This window comes from Canis aureus, chromosome 20 (assembly GCF_053574225.1).
Source record: "Canis aureus isolate CA01 chromosome 20, VMU_Caureus_v.1.0, whole genome shotgun sequence".
In the NCBI taxonomy this organism is placed as follows: Eukaryota; Metazoa; Chordata; class Mammalia; order Carnivora; family Canidae; genus Canis; species Canis aureus.
In genome coordinates this window covers 57,166,128-57,182,166 of record NC_135630.1, presented here as the reverse complement: position 1 = coordinate 57,182,166, position 16,039 = coordinate 57,166,128, and the positions used below count along the sequence as shown (strand labels likewise).

The following is a 16,039-nucleotide window of genomic DNA, read 5'->3' as shown; positions in this document are numbered from 1 at the left end:
GGACCAGGGAGAAAGGGACCAGGACTGGCTCACTTCCTTCCAAAAATACTTAGAAATGGTTTGGGAATTTTCCATGCCTGGAACAAAACAGTGTTGTGTGAAAGGTTTTCGTTCCACCTGGACAGCTCTCATCACAGCCTATTCTCTTCTTATCTTCAGAATGTCAGGTAAGCCTTAGGAATAGATTTAAAAAACAAAACCTGTCTTCCTATTTAATACATTTTGAGGACAACTATAGGCGCCCTACTTTAAAATATAAATATGGGGGCGTCTGGGTTGCTCAGTCAGGTAAGCTTCTGACTCTTGATTTCAGCTCAGGTCATGGTCTCAAGGTCATGGAATCAGCCAGCTTCGGGCTTCACACTGAGCCAGGAGTGTGGGAGGGAGAGGGAGCTCCGTTCCCCCTCCTCCTCCTGCTCATGCTCTCTTTCTCTTTCTAAAATAAATAAATAAGTCTTTAAATATATGTATAAATATAACATTGGCTTCAATTAGCAAACCCACCTTAATAACACTTTGGGTTGAGTTACTGCAAAATCCTAATCAAAAAAGAATATTTATTCGTTCATTTGATGAGACTGATCATAAGACCCTGTCCTAGGAGCTCTAAAGCCTCTGCTAACTCAAAACTGAAATGCATATTCTTGCTACCAGCCCCGGATCTACTAAGATATGCAGGATAAGCAAAACATGACTCCTGTGCTCCAGGGTAGGAACACGGACACGGGAAGCGGTGGTGTGAATGTTGGGCTGGGCTTGCCTTCACACATTCCGAAGAGTGGACCTGGGCATTTACAGAGGAGCCTTGCTCTTGTGGGAGAGGAGGTGTAGGGTCTCCTGGGGTGGGGGAGGGGGGCAGACATGCCAAGGTCACCACCCTGGAAGAGGGAGGAAGGCAGGCTTCAGGCAGGTGGGAGATGGTTCCAGGTTCTCCTGAGCCCTCTCTGTTTGGGAGCCTGGACATCAGCGGGTCCAGGGGTGGGGTGACCCGACAGTGTCCCGTGTATAACCCAAGGATGCCCCTTCCTCTGCTCTCGGGCATCAGGAGCAGGAGAGGAGAGCGTAAGGAGTGAGCATTGCTTCTCTTCCCCAGGAGGGCCAGCTCACCAAGGAATGAGGGCACGTGCCTCAGTGACTCGGGGAACGTCCTTTCCTGGCTTCCTCATCTCTGGCCACTGGCCAAGTGGCTTCCATCAACAGGTCTGTAGCGATCCCCCCAGAGCGGCCGGCCTGCTGGGACCACCCGGCCCCAGGGGCCTCCTCTTCGAGGTGCTGCCTCTGTCACTACACTTACCACCGCCAGGCAGGGGGAGGTCTTCTCTGACCTGACGGAGAGGCTCTGTAGAGTGAAGAGGGTGTGTAAGGTGGCCCACACAGCTGTGCCTTAGGTTGAGCTCTCCAGGAGCAGACCCCCCACGGGCATCCCCGTGGAAGTGGGTTCTTGAAGGGTGAGGGGAGCGGGGAGTGGGGCAGCAGTGCCATGGGGGGCGGGTTGCAGCCTGCTTCCACCAGAAAATTCTGGCACACAAGCTGTGCTACCTAGGGCAAGGGGGGGGCGGTTTATACCCCTGCATGGGGCACTGGTCATATGCTGAGCCCTCCTGGCTGGGACTGTTCACAGCCAACACTCCCAGAGGCTGGAGAGGGGAGCACAGCTGGTGAGAGGGGCTGGGTGGGGCATGATGGCGTCCTCGATGGGGGGGACACACTCAGCAGACAGAAGGACCCACGTGTGCAAAGAGCGTTCTGTGTTTGGAGATATGTGTAAATTCTGACAGTAGAGTGAGCAGCACATGAAGTCATGCAGGTGAAAGTACAGTCCACCCATAAGGCGCCTGTGAAATGTCCCACTTCCATGGTTCTCACGGGCTTGAAGTGAAGACCAGTTGGGGCACGATGGAAAAAAAATGTTACTCTATAAACTGGAAAAGCTCTATACAAGGGTTAATTATTCAAGATATGTTTATTTTTGAGAGTCATGAATACATTTATTAAGCATTAGGATTATATCCTGTATGCCAGGCACAGCGGGAACAAATCCAGCCTTGGCTCATGCCCTCACAGAGTGGGAAGTGGTTCTCACAGTCCTACAAATACCTCTTGACTTGCAACTGTGGCAAGTTTGGAAATAATTTGGAAAGAAAAGTGCAGGATACATGGTGGTATGGGTTGGAGGACTGGGGTGATTGAGGGAGGGCTCACTGAGCAAATGCCATTTAAACTAAGATGGTGGGAAATAGGGAATAGAACGTGTGAAAAACGTGAGGGTAAGGATACTGTGGTTTTGAGGGGGAAAAAAGAAGCTTATGGGTCTGGAGCAGACAGACAGGCAATGCGACGGATAGTTCAAGGATCAAAGGCTGAGCCATGGAGATTTGATTTTCAAAAGTCAGGTCAATACACAGGCCCATCCATAGGTAGATCCATAGAGAGATGATGGATGGATATACAATAGACTCTCTCTCTCTCTCTCTCTCTCATCTATCTGCTAATGCTATCATACACTGAGACTTGTGGTTCATTTCCTTCCTCTTACCTCCTTTTATTTATTTTTTACTTATTTTTTTTAAAGTAGGCCTCACACTGGGTGTGGAGCCCAATGAAGGGCTTGAACTAACAAACCCCTGAGATCAAGACTTGAGCTGAGTGAGATCAACAGTTGGACGGTTAATGCACGGAGCCCCCCAGGCGCCCTCCTCCTAGCTCTTTTTAGATGTTTTCAGACACGTGTTTTCAATAGATACGAACGTCTGTTACAAATTTTCACCATTAGGTAGAGCGCACGAGATTTCAGGTAAGATGTATTTATTTATTGCTCACCCACAACCTTAAATCCAGTAAATTCTTTATCTAAAATGTCTTTCCTATATATCCCTTCTTTTTATGTCCTCATCAATCATCCTAGGCTAAGCCATTATGACATCACACCAAAACTACTGCAGTCGCTTCCTCACTGCTCATTCTGCCCCTGTGCTCGCTGCTCTCATATTTATTCTTCCAATGGCCACTCTAAAACGTAATTCCACTTTTACTAGTCCATAAACTATAGCCAAGGTGATAAGGCAACATACAGAAATGAGAAGCACAGTTGTAGAAAAACTGGAGGCAAAATTATATGTAACTGCAGGAAAGATTATTATTCACCCCTCCCCCATTATAAGAGCTAGTGAAAAAGCTAATAGACGTAATATAAGAGTTCAGTAAAGTGGCTAGATGAAAATTAAATATATGAAATCACCCTTTTTATATTCATCAAATATTTAGCTTCATAAAGGCGATGAAATGCCTTTGATAAGAGGTCAGGGTTTCCTGTAGAGGTGGAAGGAAATGGACAGTTTCCTTGAGCACACAGCAAGGGGAGTAAGAGCCAGGCTCTGGAAGTAAATGGCATGGATTTCGATCACAACTCCGCTTCTTCCTAGCTGAGGGACTTTGGGCAAGCTACTTAATCTCTCTGTGCCTCAATTTCCTCATCTCTGAGTATGATAATTGTGTTATTTTAAAGGTTACTACGAAGACCAATGAGATAATGCACACTGAGTATTAGAGCACTGCCTGGCATAGAATAAGCCTGGTAAAAGTGCTTGTTATTATTATTTTTTAGTAATCAACTCTCAGCTACACTTTGTCATCTGCCCTGAAATTTTGCATTAATCCCTGAGTCCCACAAATTCTTTCATGAAAACAATTCTATTATCTCTTAATCTCCATCCCTTTGACTAATATAGAGGCTCAGAGCAAGTCTAAGGCCCAGGCACTGTGCTAGTTCTTCCATCATTATTATTGCTCCCTCCTTAGTTAAGGGAATTCTCTCCAAAAGCAATGCAAGTATGTCCAGCTACAACTCAGCATCCAGCAAGGACACCTTCATTTAGAAGAGGATATTAACATTACCAAAATCCCCACTTGAATGTAATTCTAGGTGCAAAAGAATTATTTCTATAAGTAAATGACTTGTGACTTTTAGTGACAGAAGTTGTTTGTTTTTTATACTCTTAATTATCAAGGTTTCAAAAAAAAATATTGGGATCCAGGTCTCGGCTTGGACATGCCAGATCCATTTTCATGCTCCAAAGGCTTTAAAATAAAGTAATGGCTGCATCTGGATAGTTTTGCCATTGGAATCTAAAGATGACAAGGCATCAAAGTGATCTCTATTTGGAGGCAAGAGAACATGCAATAGGGACCTCAAGCTAAAGATGAGTAAAACAGATTACCTAATGTTATTTTACTGTCTTTATTTCCCCTTTGTTACTGTGGGCTTTCAATAATCTTTAAAGAAATCTCCTAGTCTATTCTCAGCTGTGCCAAATGGGCTTATGGGAAGAGTTGTAAGTTGTGTATCCTCATACTTGAGCTGAACCCTCAAAATGAAAGCAGAGACCCCTGCGGCCAGCCGATAGGTGGTAGGAGCAATTAGTGAAGGAGCCCCAGGAGAGAAGTGAATCTCGGAGCAGCAATGAGGGCTTTGAGGTCCAGCCAGCAGTCTTCTCTTGGTGATTCCTCCCCCACAGTCAGCCTTGAAGAATCTGAGCTAGGTTTTATTAGGCTAGCCATCTGGTTCCTTTCAGGATAAACCTAAATAATGTTATTCCGGGGGGGGGGGAGTCATATCATGTATCAGTACCACAGGGAGTTAGAGGTAAGTATTATGAGAATTCAAAGAAAAAAAAAAGAAAGAGAAACCATTTTTAGCTGTCAAGGAGTCAGACAAGACTTCAGAGGAAGTGACGCTTGAGCAAAAGAGTGGCTTAAACACAGAGGGATTTATGTTCTTTATAAGAAGGCAGTCCAGGACTGATACAGCAGCTCCAGGATATGACAAAGAACTCCGTCATCAAAGCAAAGAAGTTTTCACTGTTTCTTTTTTTTTAATTTTTATTTATTTGTGATAGTCACACACACAGAGAGAGAGAGAGAGAGAGAGAGGTAGAGACACAGGCAGAGGGAGAAGCAGGCTCCATGCACCGGGAGCCCGACGTGGGATTCGATCCCGGGTCTCCAGGATCACGCCCCGGGCCAAAGGCAGGCGCTAAACCACTGCGCCACCCAGGGATCCCGTTTTCACTGTTTCTACTGTGCCATCCTCACCATGTAACTTCCACCTGCAAGACTGCCTCATTGACCGAGAGGACTCCTAGCGCATCAGCCACAAACACTCTGTTCTAGTCAACAAGAAAAGCCAAAGGGTCACAAGCCTGACTGAGCAGCTCACTGACAGCAGTTTTTCTTAGACAGAGGCAACATTTCTACTTACAACTCATTGACCAGAACTCATTCACATGACCACACCACATCACTTAGCTGGATGCACTGCTGCTCCAAAGAATGCTGGGATTCTGTGCTTGAAGAGCAAGGGTGAAATGGATATTAAGTCACAGTTAGTCCCTGGCACTAGTTGTGAAATTTTGACAATTTCTAACAAAGTAATGATATCAATCAAAACACCCCAAGGAAAGCCACTTCATCAGCAGAATATGAAATGGCGTGGATGGGAATTTCGCTCCTAGGTCGGTAGCCATGAGATGCTGAGCAGACCCGTTCCCCAGCAAAATAAGCAAAGGTCTTGGAAAGTATTTTTTAAACAACCATTTTGAAGTCTGAGGGTATGAAATTGTCCTAAGGGTGTGCAACACATAAAGAAACATTTATTCAAGGAAATCCATTAAACTTGATAAGGGCAGTGAGTGTATGTGGCATTTGAGCCACAACTGCCTACCGGCCACTCCCTACCCTATCTCAGCTTAATGGAAGCCCCACCCCAAGTAGGTTTGGTCAAGAAGACAGGGCTTCCTTTTCCCTCATCTCTCAATCAATGGTTACCATATCTCCCTGGCAGAGGCAAGCCTCCAGCATTTCTCATCCTTTCCAGCTTCAAGTTAAAGAGGCAATACTCCTCCTTCTTTAATCCAGCATCAACCCATAGGATGGAGGTTCCCTAACAGGTCTAACAATCCAAGAACACTGGGGCCTCATTCATCCCCATCTGAGCTTGCTCACTTGTAGGGTGAGGCTAAGCCAAGAAAACCAGAGACCACCACACCAGCCAGTGCTCAGAGTAGTGTCTCAGAGATTTCCCCAAGGGGGAGGCAGTCCATAAGAAAAGAGAGGTCTAAAGCTCTCATTAGGGCAGGCCAGGTGGCTCAGCGGTTTAGTGCCGCCTTCAGCCCAGGGCGTGATCCTGGAGACCTGGGATCGAGTCCCACATCAGGCTCCCTGCATGGAGCCTGCTTCTCCCTCTGCCTGTGTCTCTGCCTCTCTGTGTCTCTCATGAATAAATAAATAAAATCTTTAAAAATAAATAAATAAAAATAAAGCTCTCGCCAAAGGGAGTGATTATTTGAAGGCCTCCTAGGTGGCCCTATTGGTTAAGTATCTGACTTCAGCTCAGACCATGCTCTCAAGACCCTGAACTGAGCCCTGCATCAGGCCCCCACCTTAGGAGCCCACTTGTCACTCTGCCCCTCCTGCCACTCATGTACTGTCTCTCTCAAATAAATTTTTTTTTTAAAAGGAACTGATTATTTGAAACTGAGTGTGCAGTAGTTCAAGCTTAAGAGTGCTCTAGAAAACAATAGCTCCTTTTAATTAAGAGCAGTAAAGCTAAGCCATAGGCTAGCTAGTTCGCCAGAGAGAACTAGGGAAAGAGACTGCTAAAAACAGCCCACCTGGGGTCAGAACAAACCTCAATGACTGGCCTAAAAAACTAGCCTTGGGAGGATTATTCTAAGAGGGCAGAGTAGGAAGTGCCAGAAATCTTTCCCCTCACCTAGACAGCAATCGCAGTGGCAGAAACAGTCTAGTGTAACTACTTTGGAATCGCAGTAATTTCAGTCAATTTCAGCGCTTAGCACAACAGCAATGACCCCATCCCCTACTCAAGCCCCATGGAAGGCAGCAGCACACATGTTCCAGGAGCAGCTTGCAGCCTGCACGCAAAAGCCAGGTTTGGCCAAAAGAACACTGCCCTCAAGATATTAGCAATCTGTTCTCTGGTCAGTGATTGCTGCTTCTGAGCACAGATGAACAGACAAAGAGTTGGTGGCCATTGTCATATTTCTCTGCACTGTTGTGTTTTCTCTGCAAAGAAACCAAAAGAAGTATTGGAGCTAGAAAATCACAATAAATGATGCGCCAACTTCACTAGGAGGGTTCAAAGGCAGATTCAAAGCCCCAGCCCCTTTGGCTGAAGTGACTTCTAGGTGATTTAAAGGACCAGTGATTTTCCTCCCTTTCCATTTTTCAGTTTTTCCCACTTTGGGAAATGCATTGAAGCCATGCATTGAAGACTAGGACATTGAAATGCAAACTTGTATATGGGGGAAATTAGAAAGTCCCTGTACATGGCCAAGGAAAAGCATAGCCTCAGAAAAGACCTGAGAAGAACTAATGCTTACACCTGAGCCTGATCTTCAGCACAGAGACAGCTGACAACAACTAAAAAACAAAAACAAAAACAAAACCCAGCAAACCCTGGGAAAGGGGAAGAATCTAATTTCCAGACTTACTATATCATTTTTAAACTTATTATTATTATTATTATTATTATTATTAAGTATTCTCTATACTAAACATTGGGCTCAAACTTACATCTCTGAGATCAAAAGTCATATACTTTTGCAACTGAGCCAACCAGGCACCCTCAGACTTATTACATTATTAAATTCAAATGTACACCAGGAATTCCTGGGTGGCTCAGTAGTTTAGTGCCTCCCTTTGGCCCAGGGCGTGACCCTAGAGTCCCGGGATCAAGTCCTGGGATCGAGTCCCATGTTGGGTTCCCTGCGTGGAGCTTGCTTCTCCCTCTGCCTGTGTCTCTCCCTCTCTCTCTCTCTCTCTCTCTTTCTCTGTCTCTTGAGAATAAATAAATAAAACCTTAAAAAGTTCAAATGTATAGTTTTCAGCAAAAACAACAAATCACAGTGGATACAAAAACCAGAAAGTATGGCCCATTCAAAGGGAAAATATAAATCAACAGAAATTGTTCCTAAAAAAGCAGATCTATTAGAAGAAGAAAAAAAAACTGTCCTAAAGATGCTCAAGAAACTAAAAATGTTGTGGAGAAACTCAAGATAAACAAAGTATGAACAAAACAGAAATGCCAATAAACAGACAGAAAACCTAAAAAGAAACCAAAAGAAGTATTGGAGCTAGAAAATCACAATAAATGATGCGCCAACTTCACTAGGAGGGTTCAAAGGCAGATTTGATCAGGCCAAAGGAAAAATCAGCAAACTCAAAGATAGGAAAATGGAATTTATTTAGTCCAAGGAACAGAAAGAAAAAAAGGTCAAAGAAAAGTGAACAAAGCCTAAGAGATCTGTGAGATTCTATAAAGCAGACCAATATACACATTGTGGAAGTCTCACACGGAGAAGATAAAGGGTAGAGAGAATCGCTGAAGAAATAATGACCAAAAATTGCCCAAATTTGGTGAAATACATGAATATAAACATCCAAGAAGCTCAATGAGACACATTATAACCAAACTGCCAAATGACAAAGAGAAAGCACCAAGAAGGAAGTAACTTGTCACATAGAAAGGATCCATAATAGGACCATCAGCAGATTTCTCACTAGAAACATTGGAGGTCAGTAGGCAGTTGGCTGATAAGTTTAAGTGCTACAAGAAAAAAAAATCAATCAAAAAACCTATATCCAGCAAAACTGTCCTTCAAAAGTGAGCGAGAATTTAAGCTACCCCCAAATGAACAAAAGCTGAGGGAGTCTACCACCAATAGATCTGCCCTGAAAGCTCTCCCACAGACTGAAATGAAAGGACACTTGAGGGCAGCTTGGGTGGCTCAGCGGTTTAACACCGCCTTCAGCCCGGGGTGTGATCCTGGGGTCCCGGAATTGAGTCCCACGTAGGGCTCCCTGCGTGGAGCCTGCTCCTCCCTCTGCCTGTGTCTCTGTCTCTGTGTGTGTGTGTCTCTCATGAATAAATAAATAAAATCTTTAAAAAGAAAAGAAAAGACACTTGATAGTAGCTTCAGGCTGCATAAAGAAACAAGGGCCTGAGTAAAGGTAATACATGAGCAGTTATAAATACTATATTATTGTCAGTATGGTCACTCGACAGAAGAACCAGACAGGAGACGAGTATGGGAATAGGTGTAAAGAACATAACACACCGCCTAGAGGTAAGGGGCACATACAAAACACTACCCAACAACAGCGGAATATGTTCTTCTCAAATGCACACGAGACATTTTTCAGGGCAGACCATGTGTTAGTCTGTCTGTATTTTCTCTGATTACAAAGAGATAGAGTTAGGAATCCGGACAGAAGGAAAACTGGAAAATTCACAAATTTATGAAAATGAACAGTGCACTCAAACAATCAATGACAAGGGAAATGAGAAAATCCTTTGACATGAATGAAACTGAAGACAAAATACACCAAAACTTATAGGATGCAGCCAAAGCAGTGGTTTGAGGGAAATTTATACCCATGAATACTTATACCAAGAAAGAATAAAGATCTCCAATTGACAACCTAACTTTTTACCTTAAGATACTGGAAAAAAGAAGAGAACTTAAACTCAAAGTTAGCAGAAGGAAGGAAATAATAAAAACTAGGGCAGAGATACACAAAATAGCAAATAGTGAACTAAGAGAGAGAATCAATGAACCCAATAGCTGGTCTTTCAAAAAGATCAACCAAATTGACAAAACTACCTAGAGAGATCAAGAAAACCAAAGAGAAGACTTAAATTGCTAAAACCAGAAACGAAAGAAGAGATATTGCTACAGATCTTAAAGAAGCAAAAAGGCTTATAAAGGACTACCAAGAACTGTATGCCAACAAAGTAGATAACTTAGATGAAATGGACAAATTTCTACAGAAACACAAACTACCTAATCTAACCCAAGAATAAATTTTATTCTTTAATTTTTTAAAAGGCTTTTTTGAGGTAATCTCTACACCCAACATGGGGCTTGAATTTATAAACCCAAGATGGAAAGTTCAATGCTCTTCCGACTAAGCCAGCCAGGAGCCCCAAGAAGAAAATTTTACAGATACATTGCAAATCCACGCAATGGAACATTATTCGGCAACTAAAAGAAATGAGGTATTCACCAGCTGAGGCAGTGTTGCCTGAGCCTCTGCCGTGCTCCGTGCTCCAGGGAAACAGTGGTGCTTAGGGAACCCGGCCCCACGGACCTGCCCGTCTAGGAGGGGAGGAGGCAGGGCAGGGCACCCACGGCTGCGATAGGTGCCATCACCCGGTCATGAGCGCTCTGGCGAAATGAAGCCGGTTAAGAAAATAAATGCAAGTGGTGGGCTGAGTGGTGGCATAAATGAAGTGGCACTTGCAGGGCTGAGACTCGCTGCAAACAGATGAGGGGTGTGGCTACCCGGAGAGCACGGGACTGGCCAGCAGAGCGTGGGCTGCGGCGCAGCAGCTCAGGGCAGATGGTGTGGGGCTGGGCGAGGGGTCAGCAGGCCCAGGTCACTCCTTAGAGTTTTAGGCCAAGGCAAAAAGCTTTCAGTCAGCGTGTTGAGTTTATTTCAAATACAACGGGAGGCCGTGGGAAGGTTCTAAGCAAGGAAGTGACACGATCTGATTCGTATTATAGAAGGATGTGTGGAAAGTGCAAGGTGTCAGGCGAATGTGGAAGCAGAATGTTGTGGGTTGAATTGTTGAGTGTGACCCCCTTGCCAAAGAAAAAAATAGATTTGTAGAAGTGCTAGGCCCGGGTACTTGTGTCTATGACTTTATTTGGAAATAGGGTCACTGCGGATGTAATGAAGTAAGATGAAGTCACCAGGGTGGGCGTGGATCCAATGTGACTCATGTCCTTACACAAAGAGGGAACGCAGACGCCCGGGGGACATGCCAAGGGGCGACATCAGTGTGAAGGCACGGGCGGAGGGTGGCATCGGGCTGCCCCCTGCACGAGCCACAGGTGGGGCCGCCGGGGACTGGATAGGCCGGGAAGCAGTGACCCCCCGGAGCTTCCAGAAGGAGCAAAGCTGACACATAAACTGTAGACCGCTAGCCCCCGCGCCGTGAAGGGAGACGTTTCTGTTGTTTACTCAGTTAGGGACCAAAGCACAGGTGAGCCAATTAGGCCGTTACGACAGGTGTCCCAACCAGAGCAGAGGGTCCCCGGACATGGAGGTGGGGAAGAGGGCCTGATGCCCCGGCTATTCTGAAGGGACAGCTGCCAAAAACTTGCTGATGCACCGGGTTTTGCCAAGAGCTGCGATATAAGAGTGAGTGGGCCGGGGGCACATTGCAAGGGCGCTGGCAGGGGACTCCAAGGGCCAGGGCCTCTCGCGGCTGGGTCTCCAAGGGGGATGCACCAGGGGAAGCCGGGTCTCCGAGGGGGGGGATGCACCAGGAGAGCCGCAGGTGCAGGGTCTCCGAGGGGGCTGCACCAGGGGAGCCGCCCACACAGGTCGCAGATGCTCTGCCTGCGGGGCCACGTGACCCGGAGCTCAGGCTGCAGCGTGTTCAAGCCAGACTGACGCTCAGCCTCGGATGCATCACGTGGGAGGGTCCCTGAGAGTCCCGAAGGCCCTGGGGGTCCAGGTTGCGACCCGCAGGCTCAGTGCCCCCGTCGCGCGCGTCCGCCCTTCTGCTCCGCCAGGTGTGTGCGCGGTACCTGCGGCTGCCTCAGGTGCGGCCCGTGGGCGCAAGACCCGCAGCTCCTGCCTCCGCGCCCCAGCCGCGACCCCCAAGGTGCACGCATTGCTTCAGGAAAGCAAGGCCTTTGGGGGTCCCCGGGGTCTCAGCGGTCTGGCACCTGCCTCGGGCCCAGGGCATGACCCCGGGTCACCGGGTGGAGCCCTGCATGGAGCCTGCTTCTCCCTCGCCTGCATCTCTGCCTCCCTCTCTCTCTGGGTCTCTCATGAATAAATAAATAAAATCTTTAAAAAAAAAGAAAAAGAAGAAAGAAAAAAGAGAGGCCTTGGGTCAGTAAATGCCAGGGTCTCCTGCAGACCCAGCTGCCTGGCCTGCAGAGGCCCCAGCCTGCGCCACCCACGCCCCCCGCGCCTCTCTGGCACTTGGTGCTTCGGGTCGTTCCCAGAGCTTTTCATGGATCATCTCCCTTAGTCAGAAGGAAGGTCCTGGGCCTGAGCCTGGGCCCCGGGGTGCAGAATCCGGATGGGGGAGACCCGGAGACTTGGAGCTCGACCAGCATCCCTGCACCCCCTGCCCTGCGGGACGACCTGGGAGCCCCAGCGCCCCGGTACCCCAGGCGGTGAGACCACGCAGACAGGCCCCGCGGCCCTCGGAAGAACCAACACCCTGCGCCTGCCCCTTCCCCCCCCACCCCCGTCCCCCCCGCTCTCCCTGTTTCTCATTTCTCTCTCTTCTAAAATGCTTGACTGCTGCTTCTTTACCAATTACAGCTCTAGCCTCATTCAGCCCCGGCTTCCCTATATCTAAGGCTTATTACCATGATGCCCAATCACGGATTTGCCCCCCACCCCATCCAATCCAGAGCAAAGCCCCTCTGCTAGACTCAAGACCCCCCCATTCTGGACCTCCCAGGAATAGACCCCTGGAAGCCTGGCCCCTCTCCCAGGTCCTCCTTCCCCTTCCCCTGAGATGTCCCTGCCAGCCGAGGTGCGCCTGCAGCCCACAAGTAGGAGAGGCCAGGAGGGGATGAGGCCAGGAGACAGAGCCTCCCTGGTCCCAGACCCTTAGTCAAGCACCTGCTCAGCCCTTAGCATGTGCCTGTTGGCACCTCCGCGTGCAGTGCTCCGAGCAGTGGACAGTTGGCACTGACTGCAAACAAACCCATCTGAAAACACTGTCCATGCTGGAGGATTCTGTGAGTTAATCGGGAGGAGAGAACACGCACTTGTAAGCAGGCAACTTGGGCCAGTCTGGGTACTTTAAGGGGCACAGTTCCCACCCTAATCAGCCCTTTGTTGTTGCTTCTACTGTCTTTTACTAGGTTTGGTGAAGCCACGGAGACTTGGTGGCTAAGAAACATGTTTAAGACACAAAAACATGTAGATTATGGAGCAGAATAGAAAACCCAGAAATGGACCCACCCGCAACGATATGGTCAGCTTGTCCTCAAGAAGGCAGGATAGAATACCCGATGGAAAAAAGTCTCCTCAACAAATAGTGTTGGGAAAACTGGCCAGTCACATGCAGAAGAATGAAACTGGACCACTTTCTTACACCATACACAGAAATAAATTCGAAATGGGTGAATGATCTAATGGTGAGACAGGAAACCATCAAAACTGTAGGAGAGAACACAGGCAGCAACCTCTGTGACCTCGGCCACCGCAACCTCTTACTAGACACATCTCCAGGGGCAAGGAAACAAAAGCAAACACGAACGACTGGGACCTCATCAAGATAAAAAGCTTCTGCACAGTGCGGGAAACAATCAACAAAGCAAAAGGCAGCCTACAGAATGGTAATTGCAAATGACATATCAGATAAACGGCTAGCATCCAAAATCTATAAAGAACTTATCAAACTCAACACCCCAAACCCAAAAAATCCAGATAAGAAATGGGCAGAAGACATAAAGAGACATTTTTCCAAAGAAGACATCTAGATGGCTAACAGGCACGTGAAAGGATGCTCAACATCACTCGTCACCAGGGAAATACAAATCAAAACCGCAATGAGATACACTCTCACACCTGTCAGAACGGCTAAAATTGACAAGACAGGAACCAACAGATGTCGTTGAGGATGCGGAGGAAGGGGAGCCCTCTTGTCCTGTTGGTGGGAATGCAAACTGGCGCAGCTGCTCTGGAAAACTGTGTGGAGGTTCCTTAAAAACTTAAAAATAGAGCAGCCCTACGACCCGGCAATGGCATGACTAGGTGTTTATCCAAAGGATACAAAAATACAGATTCAAGGGAGCAGATGCACGCTGAGGTCTACAGCAGCATTATCAGCAAAAGCCAAACTATGGAAAGTGCCCAAGTGTCTGTAGTGTCCACTGACGGACAAATGGATAAAGAACATGTGATATGTTTAACGGAATATTACTCAGCCATCAAAAGCAATGAAATCTTGCCATTCGCAACAATGTGGATGGGGCTAGAGGGTATTATGCTAAGTAAGTCAGTCAGAGAAAAACAAATACCATATGATTTCACTCATATGTGGAATTTAAGAAACAAAACAGTTGAACATAGGGGAAGGGAAGGAAAAGTAAGACAAAAACCGACGGGGAGACAAACCATGAGAGACTCTTAACTATAGGAAACAAAGTGGAGGGAGGTGGGGGCGGGGACGGGCTAACTGGATGATGGTCATTGAGGAGGGAGGGCAGGACCTTATAGGTAAGTGAGGAATCACTAAATTCAACTCCTGAAACCAATACACTGTATGTTAACTAACTAGAATTTAAATAAAAATAAAAAAATAAACACATACTGGAAAGAAAACATTACCAAAAAGAAAGAGAGAGAGAGAGAGAAATATGTTTAAGATTCTCTCTGGAAATCTATCCTGGACAATTTTATATGCTATAAAACCCCTCTGATAAGTTTAACATCCTCAGTGATAAGTCCTGCTGAAAGTTTAGACTCCGGGTGTGATGGGATAAGAGTATCACTGAACCTCCGTGATCTTCCTCTCAAAAATCCGTAATCCAGTCTAATTATGATAAATACATCAAACAAGCCCAAATTGAGGGATATTGTACTACATACTTGATCAATACTCCTCAAAACCGTCAAAGCCAACAAGAACAAGGAGAGGCTGAGAAATTGTCACAGCCAAGAGGACTCTAAGGGAACATGATGACAAAATGTCTTACAGTCTCCTGGATGGGTCCCGAAACAGGAAAAAGACTTTAGGTAAAAACTGAGGAAATCCGAATAAACTATGGATTTTCGTTAATAGTAGCTGAATCGGTTCATTAATTGTGAGGAATATGTCACAGTAAGGTAAGATGTTGACAATAGGGGACACAGAAATTCTCATGCTGCCTTTGCATCTTTTCTGTGAATCTAATACTGTTGTAAAATAAAAACCTCATTACAATGAAACAAGCAACCGATGAACTTTGGAGTATTGCATTTTCTATGTACGATTCCCCTAAAGATGAATTCTGATCAGTTTAGTCCTTCTTACCATATAAAAACATTGGGGGGGTGTGTGTTTATTTTTTATTATTAAAAAAATTTTTTTAAATTATTTATTCATGATAATCATAGAGAGAGGAGAGAGAGGCAGAGACACAGGCAGAGGGAGAAGCAGGCTCCATGCAGGGAGCCCGACGTGGGACTCAATCCCAGGAATCCGGGATCGCGCCCTGGGCCAAAGGCAGGTGCTAAACCGCTGAGCCACCCAGGGATCCCTGTGTGTGTGTTTAAAGGGGCAATTACTGTACTTTGATTTTTAAAAAATCAGCCTAAAAAAAAAATCCATTAAAAAAACCAGCCTATCTATGGTGATGGTTTCACAGACATATACATATGTCAAAATGTACCAAATAGCACACTTTAAGCATTTAAACAGTCTACATTTTGATGCCAGAACAAATAAACACAGGAGGGGCCAAACTCAATTGCTTATGACCTGAGAATTTCTCTTTAAAGGGAAAAGCAAACAAACCAACCTTAGGATCTTCCTCCAGAAAACACCGAATTGGCCGTCTAGGGAGGATGAGCCCCAACTCCCAAATTACAGGCTTCAGCAAATCTCCATGATCTTAATTAATTCAACCTCTGGAGGAATGATCCGGAGTCAGAAGAATTTTGATTCCTTGTGTGTCTGAGAATGAGATACTGGTGATAAAGGGCCAGGATGAAGGGAATTGTTCCTATGTTTTCCCCCTTGACACCCTAACCAGCCTCTGACGTTGCCCAAATGCTCCGAAGGGACGCTCTTCAGGGCAAGTTTCTGGGGCTGCCAGGGGGGTGGCCTTCTTCTGACCTTGCCTTGGGGCTTCCAGACCTTCACTGGCTCCACGCTTTATCCTAAACTCCTCATCAGGGCACCTGGGTGGCTCAGTTCGTTGAGCTTCCGACTCTTGGTTTTGGCTCAAGTCATGATCTCAGGGTCATGGGACCAAGCCCCATGTGGGTTCCATGCTTG

General features: G+C 46.4%; 1 long non-coding RNA gene across 1 annotated transcript; it reads left to right on the top strand.

Moving 5' to 3' along the window:
- LOC144291995 (uncharacterized) lies at positions 1–14,196 on the top strand. The gene is made up of 3 exons (XR_013359540.1): positions 1–167; positions 1,094–1,200; positions 12,918–14,196. It is a non-coding gene; the product is annotated as an uncharacterized LOC144291995 (long non-coding RNA).
- Positions 14,197–16,039: the final 1,843 nt, after the last annotated feature.